The 23495-nt window shown below is 35.9% G+C and overlaps 1 long non-coding RNA gene across 1 annotated transcript in view; it reads right to left on the bottom strand.

Moving 5' to 3' along the window:
* Positions 1–23495, bottom strand: part of LOC138158372 (uncharacterized) — a 224602-nt gene that overhangs the window by 13820 nt on the left and 187287 nt on the right. The gene's annotated exons all lie outside the window — the stretch shown is intronic.

The raw sequence follows: 23495 nt of genomic DNA, 5'->3' as shown, positions 1-23495 counted from the left end.
ACAACAGATTTTTAGCAACTGACCAATAGCCTACGTTATGTCCTTGTACTCTGGTTGTTATTTCAGAGGTGCATAAAATTAATCTCTGGTTGTACTTTAAAGATTTCCTATGCCCAAAATGTTTTTAATACCGTATGTCAGAGTTTTCAAACTCATAGTATGCAGGACACAAACCATTTGCAAAATTTGTAATGCCACAACCAGATTAAAATGTAATTGGGAAGTATTTAACAAAATAAGTAAAAAATACAACATACATAATGTTAATTTCTGGTTCTCTCTTTATAAACATGTATATGTACATATACACACACATACATACTCATATATATATATGTATATAAATATACACATGCATAAACATATGCAAAGAGAGAGAAAGAGTGAGAGTGAGAACGAGAGAGAGAGAAGCAATTGGGGTTAAGTGACTTGCCCAGGGTCACACAGCTAGTAAATGTCAAATGATTGAGGTCAGATTTGAACTTAGGCACTCTGGACTCCAGGACACCAGTGCTCTATTCATTACACTTCCTAACTGCTATATGTATATGTATATGTATGTGTGCATGTGCATATGTATATGCACATGTATATGTATTGTATTCTATGTATATATTGCTTTATATGTATATGTACACATATATGTATAAACCACAGAGTTCAATTTGAATTTTGATTTGATACCATTTCTACTTGTATGTTATTGTGCAATGAACATGGGACTTGAGAGACCTAAATTCAAGTCCCAAACCTTACACTAATTAGCTGTGTGACACTGGGCAAGTCACTTAATCACTCTTGGCTTAGCTGAGCTTTCTTATCTGCCAAATAAAGTCTGGTATGAATGGTCTCCCCATTCACTGTCAGGTCAAACGTTACATGAGCTTGTGGTATACTTGAAATGAAGACATTGATTATGCTCTCTTGTTCAAAGAGTTCTATTGTTCAAGATGTTAGTTTGATTCATCCTCAGATCCTTAAAGGTCATCCCACAATCTACAAGGACTTGACAAACAATAAACCTTTGTAGATGAATATCACACTTAAAGACGTTACACCATTTCCCTTCTCCGGCAATCTGCACACATTTTAGTTCGTGCCATGTCATTTAAGATGTGTGCGCATTGAATTATTCATAGATTCCAGCCATCCATAAATAGTTCAAAATGATCTTCCTTCTTAGGATTCCTTATACTATTAACGAGCTATTTCAGTTTCGGATCAGGTATTCACTCTCCAAATGGAAAACAAAGACTAGATTTAAATGTATTGCTTATGCTGTATCTCATAACATAATGGGACAACGGAAAGTAGGGAATAAACACTAATTATCAGCATACTGATTCAGATGGTTTAATATTTTTTTTCTTTTTTTTTTGTTCCATGTTACTTCTTTGCTCACTTCTAGAAAAATAAGCAAAAATTGCAAAAGGAGAGAATTTTATGCTTCAAGCACACTTTGTCATTTTCCTGAAGACTCATATGTTTTACTCATGATCTCATCAACTACAATGTATTTTATTATCGTCTCTATGAAGGTGATTCTCATATTTATATATCCAGTACTAATCTGAACTAATCTTATATCACCACTTGTGTTTTGGACATGTCAAGGTAGATGTCTTACAGATATCTCAAACACATGTCTGAAAGGGAATTTATTATGTTTCCCCTAAAACCCTGTTCTCTTTCCAATTTTCCTATTTCTATTGAGAGTGCCACCATCTTTTTAGTTATCTAGGCTAGAAATATTGGCATTATCTTTAAATTCTCACTCAGTCACTCCATATACTCGAGTGTTGACAAGTCTTGGTGTCTCTATCTTCACAATACCTCTGGTGAACATCCATTTGTCTCCATTCATACAGCCTTCACACTGGTGCAAGATCTCATCATCTTATTCCTAGTATATTTCATAGCTTTTGGGTTTGGTTGCCTTGCCTCAAATCTCTCCCCACTCTGGACCATCTTTTATTCAGCTGCTGAAATAATTTTCCTAATGCTCAAGTCTGGCCATATCACCTTCATATTCAGTAAACTCTAGTAACTCTCTGTTACCTACAGGGGCAAATGTAAAATCAGTTTGGCTTCTAAACCTTTTCATAATCTTACTTCTGTCTATCTTTCCAGTTTTTTTACTCTACTCTCCTCCACATAGTCTGAAATCCAGCAACACTGGCTTTCTTGCTTTGCTTTACTTACCTTCATTGCCTAATTCTGTGCCTTTTTACTAGTTGTCCTGAATAGAATATTCTCCCCTTCTAAGTTCTGCCTCTTGGCTTACTTCAAGACTCAATTCAAATTCCTCTTTCTGAAAGAAACTTTCCCAATCACATAGCCCCATCCCCACTGCACTTATGGTATTGTACTTCTGAAATTACTTTCTCTTTACACTATGTGTATATTTTTGCTATGTTGCCTTTCCCATTGGTCTATGAGCTCCTTGAGAGCAGGGACCATGTTTTTTTGTTTATTTGTTTGTTTTGCTTTTTTGCCATGGTTTTGTTTTGGTTTTGGTTTTTACTACATCAAAAGGACGTGCTTGGAAGCTATGGAAACATTTCAGGCAGCAAATAATAAGGACGTGAACAAAGGTACATATCATGTGTGTAGAGAGATGCTATGGAGATGAAATCACGATTTGGGAAATGACTAGATATTTGTAATGAGTGAGAAAAGAATTGAGGATAATCTGAGGTCATAAACCTAGTGACTGGAAGGGTAGCGGTATATTGAAAAGAAATAGGGAAATTTGGAAGAACGATGGGTTTGAAAAAAATATGATGAATTATATCTTAAACACACAGATTTTTAGAGGCCTATAGAATATAAAAATTGAAATGTCCTATCACATGAGAATTACTAAGATTGTACTTGTAGCTCTGAGATTCATCTGTATTCGATATTTAAATTAGTTTTTATAACTATATTACAGTGAAAAATAAACAAAAAATGGTATATTTTGTGAAGCATAATGATAGTCAATTCTACCTCACAAATATCTGTTAATGGTAAGTTCGTATATACCAAGCATAACAGAGACAAAGTATTGGACAAAGACTATAATGAATAATTGTGAAAAAGACACAGTTGTGTGTTAAACAATAGTATAGTTGGATGGACTTGAAATTGGATGAGCAGTCAAATCAAAAAAAAAAAAAAACAAATCATCAACTGATCACTACATAAGTGAGGGGAAAATATCCCTGGGATACTATGGAACAGTCCTTGGTCTTGAATTGGCTGTTTTTCCTAATTAACTGAATAGTGCCATAGATGATATGGAAGAACCAAGATCCTAAAACCTCAACCCAGCCAGGTGAAGATAGCTTTTCCTCAAAATGTATTTAAACTGTCCTTGAGATTTAATTGGATTCAGGAACCAAGGCTCCAGCCTTTAGCATAGTATCTTGGTCACCTGGGTTAAAAATCAGCCAGGATAGAAGAATCTGGAGCTCTTTTCTGAGGCTTCAGTTCTGAACTATATCACCAACAGTAGCACAGTAATTTTTGCTAATTGGAAGCAACTCTTTCCTAAATGAACATCTTTTCCACTTCCCTGAATTTTCTTCATTTTTTAAGGCCAAAGTAAACCTCCTTTTGTTAATACTTAGATGGATTGTGAATGAGTCTCCTTTCATTTGACTTCTTAATATGAAATAACCAGCCAGCCTAGTCAAATAAGGACTAGCCTAGTCAGTTCAGGCTTACAACAGACAGCATGTGAATAAAAATTGCAGATGACATAAATCTAGGCAAGTGTAAGGGTTATGGGATTTAAAGATCTTCCATGCCCCATTGTACTTGCTGACATAGCAGGAAGGGGCGGAGCAAGAGGAAGCGGAAGCCAAGCTAGAGTTCCTGTGGTGGCTAGCAGTGGCTGCGACGGCAATGGCGGCAGCAGCAGCAGAGGCAGCAGCAGCATGAAGCCCTTTTTCAGTCAGCCAGAATTTCTGCTAAGGACTCCTGCTGAGGACTGCCAGGGGCTGGAGCTGCTGGGAGCACACTTCCTGGGTGATGGGTAGTTGCTGTGATTGGGGAGAGGAGGACCTTTGCCTGAGGTAGCCTGTTCTATTTTAAAGGCTTGAGAATGTGGGTGCTTTCTACTTTATCTACCTGTGCCAATTTCATAACTACTCTGATGGCTTTCACTTTCTGGTTTGGGGACTCAGTCTTTTGGTATTTTAATAAATTTTCTAGCTTATTCCCCCATATAGCAAGCCTGATATATTTTGTGATGGATAATTACATCAGCATATCTGTAATTTCCATAGGCATTGTGAATATTGCATTGCTGATACAGCAAGATAGATAATACATTGAATTACAATTAGAATTTCAAAATTCCTGTCAGCCAGCCTGTATTAAAAGCCTGTTCTAGGGCAGGTAATTTGCCAAGCATTGGTCATACCAAAAGGAAGAAAGAGAAAAAAATCCCTGTCCGCAAAAAGCTTAAATTCTATTCAGGGATGGAAAGGGAAGGAAAAAATGAAAATTTCAGATATACAGGAGAATCTAGTAGTTTAAAAGTTAATAGAAACATGTTATACTACTAGTGGAGATAATTATATGAGGATTAAAAAGAAGCTATCTTTACAAGCACAAGGTACATGGCAAGATAGTTTATGTTTTAGGAAATTTCGAATTCAATGTGAATAAATAGCAGAAAACTGCAACCAAAAACACTAATGAGCCCATAGGCTACATTAAGAGAGAAGTAAAGAAAACTGTGATAATTCCACTTCACCCTTAACTCCTCAGGACTCTTCTGGAATGTTATCTTTAGTTCAAGATGCCACATATCAAAAATGGCATTGATTGATAATATGGAAAGCATCCAGAAAAGAATGATTAAGATGAAGTATTTCAAAATTATACCTCAATGAAGAAAAGACTAGAAAATATTCCCTAACAAGTTGAGATGAAGTAACATGAGACTGAAGAAGCAGCAATATAGCAGGACCTATTTTGAAGCGCTATATTTGAAGAATTTTCTTTTGGAGAAAAGGAATCCAATTCAATTTGCTCCAGATGGCAAAAAATGAAGGGAGTTATCAGAAAAGTAGTTTAAGGTACAATGAAAGGATAAATTTCTTAATAATTATCATCATAGAAGTGAAATAAGTGCAAAATGCTCCAAATGGAGCAACTTAAACCTTGATGTAGGTCTTCAAAAGAAGGCTAGAGAATTACTTACTTAGGGTTATTATAGAATATATTTGTGATCTGGTACATATTGCATGACCTTAGAGGTCCTTTCCAAATTTGAGTTTCTGTGGGTGTTTGAAGTATGTTATTGAAATTATGTTTACACTGATAAGAAGGAAATCCCTATATACACCAAAATAATTGTAGCTGAACTTTTTATGATTGCAAAGAATTTGAAGCAAATTAGGTGCTGAATGATTGAGGAATGGCTAAACAAATTGTGATATAGTGATATAATGGTATACCATTGCATTGTGATAAGAAATGCTAAATGTGATGAATATGGGGCAACATGGAAGATCTACATCAACAGAGGCAGAGGCAAGTATGCAAAGCCAAGAAATAAATACACACACAAAGACCACAGCAGTGTAAATGGAAAGAACAACCATATACTTTTTCTTAAATCTTCAATAAACCAAAAGTGAATATACCAAAAGTATGAAGATTAAACATGAATGGAATAAAAATATACAAGATGATATAGCCTAATCTAATCCTTCAGGGAAGTGGGGTGATTCATATTGTACATATTTTTTCTTTTTTTTTCCTTTTTTTTTTGAAGGGCAATTGGGGTTAAGTTACTTGCCCAAGGTCACACGACTAGTTTTTGTGTTAAGTGTCTGAGGCTGGATTTGAACTCACGTCCTCCAGACTTGAGGGCCAGTGCTCTACTCACTGCGCCACCTAGCCTCCCCAATATTTTTTTCTTTTTCAATGAATTAGTCAATTGTGTTGATTTATTCCACTTTATTTTCTTTTAGTTGTTGCTTTTGTTCTTAAAATGCTATTTGTTTTATGGGAAGGCTGTCTTGGAGGATTAAGGAGAGGCATTGTGGGAAAAAATATAACGACATTAAAAAATACAACAATAACTTATAAAATAAAAAATAGCTAGTTTTCAAGTCAATTGGCCTCCTATTTGTGAATGCATAAATAAATGTGCAAAACAATGATACTTAAAATGTGAAGTGTCAATTGTGCAAAATATTAACAAATTAACAGTAATACAGGATTTCAGTTATAGCTACTGCAACATAACTAATAGTTTTTCTAATTTGGTTTCCCTTCAATGCATTTACTACTTTGCATTCATGTTTTTCAATGCAACATTTGAAAATATCAATGTTGATGTTGACTTATTTTGTAATTTAAACATATTTCAAGGAGCTGTTGATTACATATAAGCCAACAGGACTGTAGATTTAGATCTGGAAGGGACTTTAGAGGTCATCTAGTCAAATTTGCCTTCTCACTGCATTAAAAGAGAGTCAGGAATTTATAGTTGGGCCTAACATAAAATAATATATAATTAATACTAATTGGTCTTCCCATGATAAAGCAAGTATTATACTTTTCATGTCACTCTACTATTTTTTTTCAATGCACTTCAACTTAATTTAATTCTACTGTATTTGATATGAGAAAAGTGTGCTAGTATTTCTTAAAGCTTGAATTTCCTTAAAATATCTTTGCAGAATCTAAAATTACACTTATTTTGCCAAGGTATTTGAGATCATTTACATAATGTCACGTAACATATCCCTGAAATATTATTAAATCACAAAATATTTAAATTTCTTCAAATTCTTGAAGTTATCACTTTTAAAAGAAATCATATATCTGTGTACATATATATGTATATATATAAGTATCCATATGCCATTTTCTTCATGTATATCAATAAATATAGAGACCTAAATATATATAGATTAATTGACTGATTGATTGATTTATTCAATTGTCTAATAATTCAAATTATTCAATTTAAGTTATACTTAAACCCCTTCTAGAATGTATGTTATATACGGCATTAGATTGCATGATAATTATCTACAATTATCTTTTCCCCCATCTAAGTTCTAGTCCTACATTGACAATTATCTAGTGAACAATTCTGTGGAAAACTGAAAAAAAAAAATGATTCCCCTTACTTTCTACCCCTATAGCCAAATGACTTACAGTCAGAGCAGAGGCAAGTAAAGTTTTGAGGAGACTAATATGTTAGTCAAAATGGTTGGCAATGAACACCTACATTAGGGTGGTGTCAGGAGGAAAAGGAAAAAGAGAATGGGTGCAAGAGATGGAATCCATTAGTGTCAACTCTTGCATGAAGCCTCCTTTCACCATGGTTCTCCCCCCTTTCTGAACTTCTACAGCACTGGTGACAACAATGATGATGATGATGATTACAATGATGATGACAATAAGAATGATCAGAGAGATCAGCTGGTGAACAAGCTTTTCACCATGTGTCATTTACTATATGCCAATGTAAACATTTGGGATACAAAGGCAAAACCTATTCTCTGTGTCAAGGAGTTCACATTCTGGTGTGACATACAACATGTGACAACATACAAACAACTACACACATTCATGATATATACAGAGTAAATAGGACATAACTTTATAAGGAAGGCACTAACAAATCTGCTTTCTGCGGAAGATGAAATTTGAGGTGTCTTGAAGTAATCTAGGGAAACTAGGAGATAAAGATTAGGAAGGAGAGCCTTCCAGATATTCAGAGAGGGGAGTGAAAAGACACAGCTTTGAGAGATAGAGTATCACACTTGAGGAACAAGAAGAAGGCTGACAGTTACATAGCACCTTAAAGTTTACAAAATGCTTTACGTATATTATCTCATTTGATGCTCATACTAGTTCTTTGAAGCAGGTGCTATTATCCTCATTTTACAGGTGAAGAATCTGAGGCTGAGAAAGGTGAAGAACCTTGCCCAGAGGTGCAAAGCTAGTTAGTATCTGTGACAAGATTTGAACCTAAGCTTTCCTGACTCCAAATCCAGCATTCAAAACACTATCTCACCTAACTGCCTATTAGCTTATAACACAATTTAGCAATTAATTACATAACAGTTAACATTTACAGGTGATTTGATTTTTTTAAAAATGCTATAAATATGTATCAAAGTTTTGGGGAAAACCTCTCTCTCCCCTCAAATGAATTAACATATATGTAGTGAGATTTTAGGGAGACAAATTTCTCTAAGAGCAGAGAGTAGAAATTCTCTGGGACTAGATTGAGTGAGTTTCTGGAGAATATGATACCAAACAGACAACATTCTTGTTGTTTTATTTTTGCTGTTGCTGCTGCTGCTGTTATAGATTTTCCATCCTGGGATAGACTAGATATTCTAGAAAAACTGGATAGGCAGTCCAACCTAACCTTGGGAATGCCTAGAGTAAGTAATTTGTTAAGGGTCACATAGCCAGTGGGTATCACAAGTGAAATTTGAACTTTTGTCTTCCTGACTCCAAAATCAATTCTATTACCTCATCCCCAATAAATAATACAGTTCTTATATCATTATTTATGTAAATGAACAGGGACTTGAAATGGAAAATGAATGTGTACAATAATTGGACTAAGGGAAACTCTGTGGCTTATGGGCCATCACTAGAAATAGTGATCAGGTTTTAGGAATTTGCTGCCATGGCTAGAAAAAGTGCCATGTTCCATACATAGATTTCTACTTAAGACTGATAATTATTTGCATGAATTAATTTGCCAGCCACTGATGAAAAATTAGCACATAATCAATGGATGTCTCACCAATTATTCTTCTCTTATTCATTATTAGCCTGTGATATGGGGTTATATAAGGCTTCTGTTTGATTATCCATTTGATTATACAACATAGCAGAGAACTCATATGCCATCTTGTCCTAAGCTATAAAAATTTAAATCATGATCTTTATTTGTCATATTAATGTCCCAATTAAGAGCATGCAGTATGCTGTGGCTCCCACCTGATTTACCTTCACTGGCAACCCAGTAGACAATATCCCTGATTAGATTTCCCTACTTAATAAGATTGTTCATAAACCTATGATTTAAAATGGTTACACTACTATTAATTATGCTAGATAAAATCTTTCTTGGTAGTTACTAGTGTGGCCCTCAATTCATCAAAATATTGTAGCCCTTGGAGTGTAACCTGTAACATAATCTTCTTAGCTGGCACGAAACTGACTTTTTTCCTCTGGTGTTAATTACAAACTATTAAAGATGTGACATTTTCCAAGGTGTCTAGACCTTTCATATGGTTTTTGATAGCCCTTCTAAGTTAATTGATTAAAAACTCTCATTTGTCTATATGACTCCTTGTCATTGTAAAATGCTTCACATTATTAGTCAATGGAGTAGTCTTAACAAAGCTGAAAGCTTAATCCGAGTAATGAGCAACATTAATCAAAGTCCAACAGGGATAGTCAAGTCTCAGACAATGTGACCATTTACAAAGTTTGCTTAATGAGTGTTTCAAGTGAACGCGGATAATTGTATTCTTAGGTGTGACATCACTATTCATGAGCAACCACCAGAAACATTAAACTCTAGAAAAAAAGGCCATTGCTGCAAGTCTTCCATAATTGCTTGTTTAAAAGGGGAAAAAAATCTTCAATGACAATGGTCAGAAATGGAATATATTTGCATAAAATGGCATTTTAGTACCCAGTGGTTTTCTGAGGAATGCTTCACTTGTCAAAAATGCAGTAGGATAGCATATGTTTATACTACTGTCTCCAGGAGCCTGCAGGGCTTCTATACCTGAGATGCTGATTCTTGCATTCCTTCTGATTTCTACTGAATAAGGAGAAGGAAAAAACCAGAGTTAACCCTAATCTGGAGTCATGAACTAACCAAGAACCTGTATGGGACTCATAGGATGTCAGTCAGATAAGATCTTATAACTCATGTAGGTCAACACACATACTTTATAAATGAGAAAAATAACAAAAATGGGAAATGCTGTGTCTAAAATCACACAGTGATTTGGTGACAAAGAACTCACTAAGCATCCAGGTCTCCTATTTTCCACTCTTATGCTCAACCACACTCATAAGTAGGGTCCTATTATGATATCCCAACATACACTGTGATCCCCACTACAGCCCAATTACTGGACATAGATCTAGATTGAGAAATGAACCCCTAAAATATAGCAATGGGTGGGTGTAAGAAGAATTTACCTGGGTTAGAATAGGAAAGCCAACCTGAAGAAGAAAGGGCTGAATTCAATGATTAGACACAAGACACAGAGACTTTGTTTTTGACATTTGCCATAGTGCTAACAGGACATCCAGCTCTCAGAAATAAAAGCAATGACAGGGAAGAGAAGTGTTGTTCCTTTGTCTTCCTCAGGCTCTTATCCAACTCCACAACCCAAGGCCCCTGGGGCTAATTCAGGAAGCTGATTTTATAGTGAAGAAAGTCATTTGACTATTGAAAATGTTTGGGAGTGGTCTGGGAAAAGATGCTTCCAAATAATTTCTTAATTTAAAATGAAGATTCTCAAATAGAGATATCTAGATATAAATGTAGACATATATGAGGATGAAAAAAGCATTGGATTTGAAGTCAGAAATCCTAGGTCCAAGTTCAGTCTATACTTTTTATATGTCCTTGTGATAGAGTGCTAACAGAACTGCCCCCAGACCCAATATCCAAACTTCACTACAGGCCCACCATACCTACCTACCTCCCCACAATACTCCCTCCCATCAATGTCCTCAATTATACCTCACTGCTCACTAGAACAAGTGCATCCCTGAACCCTTAGTTCCCACAAAAACAGCAGGCATGGCCATGTGACAGAAACCCAGCACTCCCTCTAGACCCTTTCCTGGGAGAACAGGTGTGTAATCATAATTGCATCATCCACTTAGCCCAAGACAAGACCATAATAATAAGAGTCCATCCTGACCAGACAAGACCACAATAGTTAGCCCACCAGAAGACAGTACCACCAGACTGCAGAGTAGGACACTTGTCCACCTAACCATAGAAAGGGCCCACCCTATGTTACTATGTTAGTTATATAACTATGCATAGTATGCATCCAAGTTCCTAATATAAATAACAGAGACTAACTATATCCCACAGAAGCCTATTCCATTTTAAGACAGTCCTAAATGCTGGAAAGTATTTCCTTATATCAATGATGAAATCTCTATAACTTCTATTCTTAACTACTGACAAATTGGCCAGAAACACTGAGGGTCTTCCACCCTCAAATAGATTCTTTTGTGAAGTTAAACTAGGCCATATTCTGCCTCAAATCTTACCTGGTCTTTAGTCACTAAATGGGATTAAAAGCATAACATACAGCTTTATCCTCTGGAACCAGAGGATACAGGTTCAAATGCTACCTTTAATGATTATTCTTTGTGTAACTCACTTAACCTCTCTAGGCGTAAGTTTCCTCATATATAAAATGAGGGGTTTTAATGAGATGGCTTCTCAGGTCTTTTCCCTCTATGTAACTCTATGGAGAAGTGATGTTTGAATTGAGTCTTGAAAAAATTCATTCCAATAAGGAGAAATAAGAGGAACCAGGATATCTCCAATGTTGGGCATGGGGTAAGTAAATGAAGAGAAGGTGAAGAGCCTTCCAATGTGTGAGAAATGGAAGACAGTTCATATTGGATGCAAAGATAGGTTAGATCACATCACCATCCTTGAAAATTAAGCCACACAGAGTTTGGATTGCATTGGCAAAACCATAGGAGTCTATTAAAAGCAGTAATACAATCAGATTTTCCCTCCACATTATATAAAGTTACATCAAAAGTAATAAGCATTCCCTACTCAAGATATGAGACAACTGATATAAATTATAGAGAATCAATTGGCATTTGCTTTTTTTTTATCATATTCTGAAATTAACTTTCCTTTTCAAAGGAATCTTTTCAAAATCAACAGGCGAAAAAGGAAAAATGGCTAGAATTTTAAAATTGACAAGAAAAATATCATTTAAAAAAGACATGAAACCACCCCTTTGAGTCCACAATTTATAGAATAGCATCTCAGCAATTCAGAAATGAACTATCAGAGCAGTTAGGTGGTGCAGTGAATAAAGCACTGGCCCTGGAGTCAGGAGGACCTGAATTCAAAAATCAAACTCACCCATTTGACACACTTACTAGATGTGTGACCTTGGGCAAGTCATGACCCCAATTTCCTTGCCTTTCCCCTCAATTTTTTAAATTAAAAAATAAACAAACTATCTCTGAAGAAAAAATACACTAGTAAAGCCTAGCTCATTTATACAGTGTTTTCCATCGACAAGATTAAAGACTTCACCATATCATTACACAATAGAAAAGAGACAATGTACACAAAGCAGGAGATAGAAAAATAACTGCAAAACCAATCAGAATTCAGGATAAGAGATCTAATCAAAATGCCCAACATAGATACTTTGGACCAGAATACATATGCAATCACAAACAAGTTGGTAATTGAAGGTTAAAAATATTTGTCACCCAGCATTCAGGTGCTTATTTGAAAGATGTGACCTGCAATACATACATGAAAATGTTTATGAATTAGATAAATGCCCAAATCATACAATCCCAGAAAAAATTCATCCATAATTTGCCAACTTCACATTCCATTTTAAGGCACTGCTACAAGTCCTATTCACTTTGGAATACTTAGCACCCTCGAAGTGGGAGGGAGGGGGGAAAGGGAGGATGGAAGAAAGGTCTCCATTACTTAGCATCTTAGAATCTGCAAATATTCCTTCTGCCTTCAAATTCTGAAGTACATAATAATACATCCAATCAACCAATGACATTACTTTCAAAATTATCATAATTGACAGCCTGAACTGGCAAGTCAAAAACAGTAACAAGGACACACACTCCTCAGCCTTTCCCCTCGAGCTCCTGTCCCTTCCATTAGAGCAAAAATATTGCACAGGCTGAAGACATTCCAGAAAAATTCTGCTAACCCATCATGAAATCATTTGTAATTATCTAAATAAGATATCAGGACTGAGGCTACTATTGTCCAGGTTGAAAAAGCAAATGATGTTTCTTTTTGACATTCTGAACAAGCCTTCAGTTATGACTTTGAAGAGGATGTTCAGAACTCACTTCAAACACACAACTGCCTTTATATTAAACCATAACACAGGGTAAGGTGGGGGGTGACAGAAGGGGGAAGGTTTCAGCATATAAATCTCTGCCACTATAGACCAACCTTTCCTAAAAGACTTTTTTTTTCAAAATATTCACATCTTGCTAAGTTTAAGAGTAGAATAATAATAAATAATAATAAAATAATAGATTTAGAGTCAGCTGAGATCTTAGAAGTAGTCAAGCCCACCTTTTCATTTTTCAGATGAGAACACTGAAATCCTGAAAAGTTATATGACTTGCCCAGGGTCACATAGCTAGTAAATGTCTGTGGAAGGATTTGTACCTAATTTTTCCTGATTCCAAATCCAGTACTATAAACACTATAACAAACTATCAAGAGTGTGAAGACAAGAGTGGTTATCCATTAAAGAGAGATCCGAATTGTCAAAAGAATACTTTCCCAACATTCTGAACATGACTCTATTCACCATTTGGGCCGTCATGGGTACAAAACTAAAGAAAAAAATAGACATGTGATACGAGATACCACCATACACAATCCAATGACACATAGCATTGTCAAATTTTACAACTGGAAGGGATTGCATCACTTCTGTAGCTCACATAAGCTCAGAGAAACCTTATCCCAATGTACATCCTCATAAAGAGTTTGATTCTCCAAAGTTACATTTCCCACCTCAAGGTTCTAGGAATACCCCCTGACAAGTCTGTAGCAGCAAGCACCCCAAGGGTCCTCAGGGTGGCTGCCAACACAGGTTCTTAGATCTTCTTTGTTAAAGGAAAGCAACTCAAAATGGGTTAACAAACTTACTTTAATCAGTCAAGTATGTATCATTTACCTAGTTCAGGGGGAAAAGGTCAGCACCCAGAACTTCAGAGTATACAGACAGAATTATCAAGACAGAGAAACAGATCAAGGTTTCCAAACTGTCCAACCATTACATCCATACCAAATCAACATCTGGGTTTTTCAAAGCCGAGGGGGTCTCTCAGCAACAGCTTCCCACAGTCTCATCTGATCAAATCACAGAACACTTCTCAAAGTGAGCCCCAAAACAAAGCCTCAAATCAGGGTTTATATAGCCTTCTCCTGGTTCAGAGAATGTAAAAACCTTCTGGACCCTCTGGCCAATCAAAAAGTATCTACTGAAAAACAAGCCTCCCACCCCAGGCTCCAGTTGCACTTAGCCTAGGGGCAGGGAAGATCTTAAAAATTTACATTCCCATTACAAAGTCAGAGGTGTTTTTCTAACATTATTATCTCAAGCCCCATTCCAAGTTATGTTTCTCCCCAAAATCATCAAGTGAGAATCACTTTAGACAGCCTTAAGTAGTTTTAGAAAGGGGTAGTTACCAAGTTGGTACAGCAGTTATAGCTGATTAAAAATATGCCTTCATCAAAGTCTGTGACACACTCCGTCATAAGTACATAGAGATCCCTAGGGAAAGTGGGCTCAGGCTTAGAGAATCCATGTGGCAAAGAGGTAGGTCAAGGGTCCTAGTTATAGGAAGTGTCTATTTAGTGCATGCTCAAAAACTCCCCCCAGGTAACATGTAGGCTTTTTTTGCAGTTTCTTATAAAGCCACCAATGCACTTTGTCCATCACTCCCTATGTATGTAGGCATTATCATATTATTATGGGAGGAAAAAAAAAACCTACTAGGAGACCAATGAAAAGATGGAAAATTCAAAAATTCTTTGAAACTCAGTCTTGACTGTAAGCTCTCCAGTGAAAGGGGTGGGGGCTGGGGGGCTGGGGAGAGGAAACCTGGGTAAGGCTTTTTCTCCCCCAAGTGGTTCCTTCTCAAGAGGTTCAATTAAAAAGGCAAGCTTACTCCAGTTTCTGGAACTCAATCCCTTCTCAACTCAATTAATAATTCATAGAAAATTCCTAGGGTGTTTTCATGTCTCCAATTTTTATACTCTTGCGCAATATCATTCTAGTTTGAAGGCCTTTTAGCACTTAGTCCAAGTCATATGACTCATTCTCAGTTGAAGTATCAACATTATAATGGGACAGGGTGGTTTTGGTCCCACCCTTACACATAAAACCTGTATTTTACAAATGATATCCAGATGAGAACTGACCCGAGCAACATTCTGGACAACTGTTCAGTGCTTACCACATGCCAGGTATTGTAATAAGCCCTGATGATACAAAAAGAAAAAGTAAAAAATAAAAGCTCCTTCCTTAAAGGGACTTCCATTCTAATGGAGGAGACGGCATGTATATGAATGAGAACAAACAAAATATATGAAGGTATTCTTTGGAGAGAAGGCACTGGTATCTTGGAGGACCAGGAAAAGCCTTTTCAGAAGTTACTGCTTGAGCTGGGTCTCAAAGGGAAAGTCACATTTTTTTAAATGTCATATTTTAGGAAGCACATTGAAAAGTTGGGGCATTTTTAGAAGTAAGCTTAGGTTGTCTAGGTGATTAGAGACCATGCTATGTGATCATTTGTCCACCAAAAGAGAGTTATATCTCACTTAGAAAAGGCTTAAAGACACATTAAAGCTGTGATGCGATTTGAAGAATTGTCTTGAAAAAGCAATATCAGATGAAGAGGGAAAGAATTACAAGCATGAGGAACTGGAGAAAATGCACAGTGTTAGGAGATGGTGTGTCATGTGAGGGACAGCAAGCAGGCCAGGTTTCCTTAGCTGATTTCCAGGGACATTTGCTACCCAGTATCTATGCTTATTTGATACTTCTAGTCATTTGTGACCTTCAGGAAGTCAGTCACAGAGAAATGAAACATAAGGCAGATATGCCAGTCCTATGGTGATCACAGTGGGATGCAATTCCACAGTATAAGCTTAAAAAGCAATGCTATATTAGATCCCAGGATATTTTTCATAAAGCGTCTAATCATAGAAAACTCCTAATAATAGTCTAGTGTCAATAACAGTCTAGTGTCAATTCCTAATAATAGTCTAGAGTCATTCAGAAAATTCCATTAAGATCCAGCTGTGATAGATGTACAGGACAATCAGAGGGCACCATTCCCAAATACCATGAAAGCTTTAAAAATGCTGATTCTCAATCTATGAAAATGATGTCGACTATGTTCAGCCTAAAAGCCATCTACCTCCCATCTTGGTTTTCTCTTTCATTAATGCCACTTCACCAATGTTGAAAACAGTTTTCAGAGACAATCTAGCATAGAGCATAAAGTGAGGGAACTTTAAGTCAGAATCAGCTAAGATTCTGGGTCTTACTAACTGTATGATCACAGAAAAGTCCCTTAGTATCTTTGTACCACCGATGAGCAATAGTAGTATTTACCTTAAAGCATTGTTGTGGGAGTCAAATGGAATGATGTATGTAAACGTCTTTCCAAAAATTATTCTTTGTTCCATCCACACACTGGAGGTGGAATTATTGAAAAACTATGAAGGATGGTTTCCATCAATGGAATTCTGCCGGAAGGATGGAATATATGGGAATAAAAAATAATAGTTTTAATCCATAGCAGTTGTGGAGGTACAGGACCAGCCCAATTGGATCAAGAAAAACAAATCCTATCCTTTCTACTTAACAACATTTCAAATACTTTACATCTATGATGTCGCCTCTAAATTTGCACTTAGTTAAATGTTCTCAGATTTTTTTTCATTTGGCCTTAATATGGTATGGTTTCTAGTCTACCACACCCAAGCATTTGGATATTTGCCTATTTTTCATAGAACAACTACCCTTTCAATTTTTTACAGCACAAAATCTTTCATCTCTATTTAATTGTGACTCATTGAAAATTTATACCTCATCCACACTGCTTTCTTCCAGAACCAGCCCTCCTTATTTCTCATCTGTCAATAAAATGAATGATATTGTTTTCTTTCCCTCCTCCTTTTGGCTTTCATTCATTCATGGATGGAAGTTGCAGAGAAATTTTCTAGTACTGAAGTTAAGGGATCATTGGGAACACCATGGTAACCTGAGGCACAACATGGTAGCAAAAGGAATTTTATTACAACAATAGAAAAGGTTCATGAAGGGGAGTTTAGTCTTCTAAAAACAAGGAGAGGCTTCAGTGATATTGCTGTGTAGCAGGCTGCTCTGGGGAGTGCTCAGAATCATGGGTATGATCTGGGATCTAGCCTCCTTGAACTAGGCTAGAGCAGTATTTTTAATATGAAATGGTGTTCTTTGTCTGGAAACCAGCTCAGCACCTGGGACTCGTACTGCAGATGTCACCCAATAGTTTAACACTTGAGTGATACAAAACATAGAAGGATAAATAAAAGCATTCTGTTGACTGGGTTCAGATAGAGGCCATTGCACCTGAAACTAAGAGACAACCTTGGTTCAGTTTGTCTTTCCATAATGAAGGTCCTCTGAAGAATATGCTGTCAGCTACATGATACCTCTACTCTTCACAATGTGTTTAACCTTGGTAAAGTTACTTAACCTCTCAGGATTTCCTTATCTGAAAAATACCTGCCCTACTTTGAATTTTTTTATTTAAATAAATAAAGCTCTGTCTATTGCATATTAATCAATAAGCAAGCACTTACTAGATACTGTGCTAAAAGCTACTAGTCATAAATACCAGGAAAAAAATGGAACTCCTCCCATTCTATGGGGAAAGTCTTTTTTTCCATTATATACATTTGGGGAGGGGTCATTAGGTATGGGGAACTCTCAATAAGGAAAATTTCACAATCAATGAAGATCTACAACTTGCCTGAAGTCTTGAGAGGTCAAGTGACACGGCTTTGTTCATACAGCATATGTGTGTTAGAGAAGGACTTGATCTCATCTCTTCCTGACTCTGAAATAACAATTGGAATAGTGTAAATAATTGAAGGGATTTTAATATCTTAATGAAAATAGTGAACAAGTAAAATCATCATTTGGCATCTAGGTGGCTCAGTAGATAGAGTGCTGGTCCTGGAGTCAGGAGGACCTGATTTCAACTCTGGTCCCAGACAGTTACTAGCTGTGTGTCCAAGTCACTTAAACCTGTTTATCTGTTTACAGTTGTTTACACTTAAGTTTACACTTAAACCTGTTAAACCTGTTTACATCCATGAAATAAACTAGAGAAAAAAATTGCCACTCACTCTACTATCTTTGCCAAGAACACCCCATATGGGGTCATGAAGAGTCTGACATGGCTGCAATAACCGGACAACAAAAGTTATTGTTATTTCTAATGGTAAAAAACCATAATCCTGTGTAGTTTGGCTATGGAGTTGGTTCAGCCATTGCAGTCAAAAAAACTTATAGCTAGATTAAGATACAGTATCTAAAACCAAGGATGGTAAGAACATACCTGGAGAATTATGTCAATTTCTAGGAATCACATTTTGGGAATATAAAGGAAAAGCTGGAAAACCTCCAGAGAGATAAGCACAATAATGAGGGGGTCCTAGAAAAAAAAAAAAAGACTCACAAGGACTGCATAAAAGAATGACCTGTGAATTCTTTGCATAAAAAAGACTTATTTGCAAAATGCTAGCTATTTCTAAGTGTTTGAAGAGGTATTAAGGGGAGAAGGGTCTCATATCTGCTCTATCCTACCTTAAGGTGCAGGACTGGTAACCATTGATGGAAGTTGCAGAGAAACAAATTTCATCTTGAAGGAAGGAAAAATTTGCTAACAATCAGAGCTGTCCAGAAATGAAATAGTCTATGTTTGAGATAGTGACTTCCCTCTCCTTGGAGATCTTCACAGAAGACTGAAAGACCTCTTCTCAATAATATTGAAAATATGTTTCTCAGGTACAAATTCAAATAGATGAACTTGGAGGGAACTTCTAACTGAGCTCCTATAGTCCTGTGATACTATTATTCATTTTCTTTCTAAACATTCAAAATCATTAGAAAATCATGGAGGGGAAGGGAAGGGTAATAATGGCCAAAACAAAAAGTTATATGGTGACAAACTTTGACAATTTCACAAGCTTCTCACTTCATCTGTACTGCTTAAGTACACTACCTTCTTCCTCTCAAATATAGGGACCAGACTTTTTCAGGAGGTAAGAAAGGAAAATTCTGTCTTTTTCCAATTCTTTGGCTATCAAGACAACTTGGACTTGAGAGAAATAGCCATTATATGAAAACTATCAGATCCTAGTTACATTTTTTCTATCTATCTATGGCTTCTCTGTCATTGTCTGGTCCTTTGGAGTGAGTACACATTCAGCCGGCTCTGTGGCAGTCATAATTACTGTCATTCTACAGTCTGTGTGGCTTTTCCCCTGTAACAATTACAGCCTATGAGTGTGCAGAGGAGAGAGTGAATGGGATTGGTCTCTTAAGACCATTACCCAATTATGGTATAAGTGCCTCGAAAAAAATGTTTAGTGGTCACTTCACTATGTGTCTATCAACCAGCTTGATAATTATTCAGTAAAATTAAAAGTATACTGTTCTATTTGGAGATGACATGAAAACATTTTAATTTTTTTTTCTCTGTGTGTTTTAAGCTGGAATAGATTGCAAGGAAAACTAATCAACCTATAATATTTATAAGTGACAATATTATTAATTGCTGAAAAGAAAACACATGAATTTGGGTAAAAGGCTGATAGCTGGTACAATGGGTGCTACTTTAAATTATATTTTTTTTATCATACACTGAGGGTGGAGAGGTTTCCTTCCATATACTCTGTTACTGATTGAAGATGAAAATAGCTGTAGAATCAGTCATTGGTAACAAGATTAACAATGATAATGGAAATAAATAGATGCAGTATGCATTACTCTTTGGGTTTTGTGTCCCAGAAAGAAACTGGCATACAGGGAGTATCTGAATTAAAATGTATTTCATTGCATTTATTTCACAAATTTGTGACAAGTGGTCACAGTACCCTGATCAACTGTGAATATTGCATTTATGTCCATTATTACTGTGCATCCAGAATTACCAAATTGGATTTTCCCTGGAACTGCTTAAAATATATGGCTATCATAGCAATAAATGCCATGTGTGTTAGCAATGGATGTTAACATATATTATTAACATGAGCAACTATTGAACCTTATCTTGTCAAATAAAAGTAGAAATGAAAGCAGTACACTTGAAAATTATTCTTTGTGTTAACTTGTATATAGTAGGCTTTCAATCATTTTCTTGAATAAATATGCATAGAATGAAGATATAGGATACTAAACAAAGGCATCCTGGAATAGTAAAAAGAACAAGGGCTAGAAACCAGTATACTTGAATTCTAGTTCTTCTCAACAACAAACTAGTACTGTGACCTTGAGTTTTTTAGTAGTAGTTCTTAATAAATGTGTCCATTGATTGTCTATCTCTCTAATATTTGTATTATCAAATAGATACTGCCACAACAGAAATATATCACGTCTATGGTGTTTTCCCTTTTACTGGTAATCATTGCCCAAAAAAATGTAAATCACCTAACCTTTTAGAATCAAGGATTATTTCTCTTCTAAGGTAAGGCACTGAAGAAGGACTTTGTGTAAAGACTTTCTAAACCTCTTTAGCAGCAGCTGATGGTGCAATGGCTAGACTTCTGGGTCTGGAGTTAAGAAGATCAGAGTTCAAATTTAACTTTAAACACTGAATAGCTGTATATGCTGGGCAAATCTCTTAACTTCTGTTTGCCTATTTCCACCGTGAGGCACTACTCTGCTGATTGATGACTACACAGATAACTATTTCAGGATAGGGCCCTGATGTGATTCACTTCAAATCTGACTCAATTATCTGACCTCTTTCTCCTCATCAGCTAGTTCCCTTTCTGAAAGACAAGAATCCCCCCCCCCTTCCCACCCAGTTCCTCTTTATGTTTTTGTCTCCTCCATTAAAATGTAAATCCCTGACAGGTAGCAACCATCTTATTGTTATATTTTGATTTCCAGTGTTTACCACAGTGCCTAGCATATATTAAGTGTTTAATATATACTCTCCCAATCTCTAGAGTTTTAGCCAATTATACTGGAAAAATTAACATTCATAATGATGATGCCAAGGCATTAAGATAATGTTCAATACACTAAGTTCATTGAGTTAAGGAAGTTGGTAATAAATGTGTCATTGTACATGACCATTCAGAGAAAGACATAATGACAATGTACTAGAAAGATGGGTAGGAATTGAACTTGATTATTTCAGGTCTTTAGCAGGGAGCCATAAATGGCAAATAAGGATCAAAATCACCTAAGGTCAGATCTTATGGTGGTTCTATTATTACTCCTTCTCCTCCTGCTATTAATAATAATAATAATAATGCTGTCGTTGTTCTTTAGCTGTTTTCAATTGTGTCTGACTCTTTATGACCCCTTTCGGATTTTCTTGGAAGACACGATGGATTAGTTTGCCATCTCATTTTCTAGCTCATTTTACAGATGCAGAAACCAAAGCAAACTGGGTTAAGTAACTTGCCCAAGGTCATACAGTTAATAAGCATTTAAGGCTAGATTTGAACTCAGCTCTTCCTGATTCCAGGCCCAGCTCTCTATCTACTGAGCTTTGACTTTATAAAAAATATACCTTTACATATATGCATATAAGCAAATTTGTATTGTTACATGTATGCATAAGGATACAATTATATATAATCTACTTTATTTCCACAAAAACTCTGTGCTATTATTATCCCCATTTTATAGTCATTTAATGAATGGAGTCAAAAAGCCTTTGCTAACCACCTAATATTTGCCAAGTATTGAGTCAAGGATGGGCTGAGAAATGTTAAATGACTTGTTCAGGCACACAACTAGTAAGTGTCTGAGGAAGTAATTCAGGCCTTCTTCACCAGGTCTAATCAGCTATATTGTAAAAGGGATTATGGTTAAAGAAAAAGCTGGAATGAATGGGCTCTGAGATTCTGTGGTGCAGAAGGTACATATAGTTTCAGTCCCAAACAAAATAAACTTTTCAACACTTAAATGTGAAATTATTGTTTTCTTGGGAAAATTCCGGATATCTTAAATTTGCTGAACTTTTCTTAAAGTTTCTAAGTCTTTGTTATAGATGTATCTACTGCAGTGGGTAGAGGGCTATTGTCAGAGTTAGGAAGACTTAAGTTAAAGTTCCACCTTTGACACATAATAGATGTGTAATTCTGGGAAAGTCACTTAATTTCTCAAGGCCCCAGTCACATATCTGTTCCCCTCATGTCCCTTCCCTCCATCAAAAAGAAAGCATATTTATTGTAGAAATAGTTGAAAAAGGATTATTCTTCATATTAGTATCTGATTCTATTCCGTATCATGTTTAGGCCATGTATCACTGCAAGAAACATTATCACATAGTTGAATTACCATGTACCAGGTGTGTTGTTGTTGTTACTATAACTATTAGCACTATAAATATTCTCTGTTGAAAATATATTTCTCAAATAAGTCTTCAACCTATATTTATTTATTATGTTGAATATGCTATACTCTTAAGAACATCTGTATGTGGCTATATTCTCATTGTTTCATCATTGAGGGAATATAGCTTTTATCACCCTCACTCCTTGCACCCCAATGGATTCCATATATTAATGGCATTTGGCTCAAATATGTAGGCTGTACATCTTTCCTAATAGCTTAATCTCAAAACTCCTTTTCTTTTGGCAGATTGTTTGACTAAGCATTAGCTGAAAAGGTTTAATTCTCGAACTCAACACTAAGAGAAATGATTAAACCCACATGTTTTGAATTATATTTTGCAACAGGAAAATCCCCACACCTTGTGGTTGTATAAAGCAGATAAACAATAACATCTGCTTTAAAAGTAACATTCATGTTCACAATCTTTTCTGTCCTTAGAACACTTTATGTAAAAGACCCTCCTCACTTATTTCTTGGAAAATTAAAATTCAACATATTTCAAGAACTAACTGAGGATGAAAACATGGTCCTCTTTCTTCCTCTTAATAAAATATATTATAATGTTTCATGCCAGGTAGAAGAATAAAATAGTTAAGAGGATCCCCTGAACAGTTTCTCTAAGTCAGTGTCAATTTTTATAAATAATTCAGGTGATCTATGATCTGAAATTTAATAATAATAGCTGACACATTGAACTTTGTTGTTTACGAAGCACTTTAGAGTATATGAAATGAATGGCATTCTGGGATTTGTAGATAAAGCAAAGAATCATTCATTTGCAAAGCTGAAAGTAATTTGTACTCGTACCATCTTTGAGCTAAACCTGGGACTTAACGTGACTTGAAGTTTAAAATTATACACAGATTTCAAGAGATGATACTAAAATGAAGGAATGGTGTGATGGTGATTCCATAGAGATATCCCACCTGACTCTTTTCCTAGAGTCAGATCTTCTATAAAATGTCTAGTTTATAATACCAATTCAGAAATTTGGGATAGTTCATTTTTATATGCTGGTTATTGTCAGTTTCATGGGGGGAGGGAATTTCACACCTTTCTTTGGAGATATTGGTTATTCTT

This window comes from Petaurus breviceps, unplaced genomic scaffold, assembly GCF_028583685.1.
Source record: "Petaurus breviceps papuanus isolate PSGF00001 unplaced genomic scaffold, PetGlider_PUasm1.0 174, whole genome shotgun sequence".
Taxonomy (NCBI): Eukaryota; Metazoa; Chordata; class Mammalia; order Diprotodontia; family Petauridae; genus Petaurus; species Petaurus breviceps.
The sequence above is the reverse complement of the archived record's forward strand: the minus strand, read 5'-3'. Positions and strand labels throughout refer to the sequence as shown.